Source organism: Orycteropus afer, unplaced genomic scaffold (genome assembly GCF_000298275.1).
Source record: "Orycteropus afer afer isolate SDZICR_OR568_19922 unplaced genomic scaffold, OryAfe1.0 scaffold00908, whole genome shotgun sequence".
Taxonomy (NCBI): domain Eukaryota; kingdom Metazoa; phylum Chordata; class Mammalia; order Tubulidentata; family Orycteropodidae; genus Orycteropus; species Orycteropus afer.
In genome coordinates, this window is record NW_006922495.1 from 606,670 (window position 1) to 607,141 (window position 472).

The window sequence follows — 472 nt, forward strand, 5'->3', positions numbered from 1 at the left end:
GCCTGCCTTCTGGTTAGCAGTCAAATGCCTTAGGCACTACACTACCAGAGCTCCCTAAAATACCATAGCAACTTCTATTCGTAAAGTTTTCACATATCAGTTTTTTAGGCGTTCAGTGTCTGGTCTTTCTTCCTAATCTAATTTAGTCTGAAAGCTTCACTGAAACCTGTCCACCATAAGTGACTTTGCTAGTATTTGAAATACTGGTGGCATAGCTTGCAGAATCCCAGCAACATACAAGACACCACAATATGACAAACTGACGGGTAAGGGAGGAATATGTATATGATAGGTTATAAGCATATATATACTCATAGATTAGTCCTTACTCATGTATTAGTCCTATTGTAAATTTATTCTACAGCTGATTTTCCCAGTCTAATTTTTACATTTATTTCTATGTCAATAAGGAAAACATTGTAGAAAATCTAATAAAGTGATAAAAATATAATGAATAGCTTATGTAAACTCA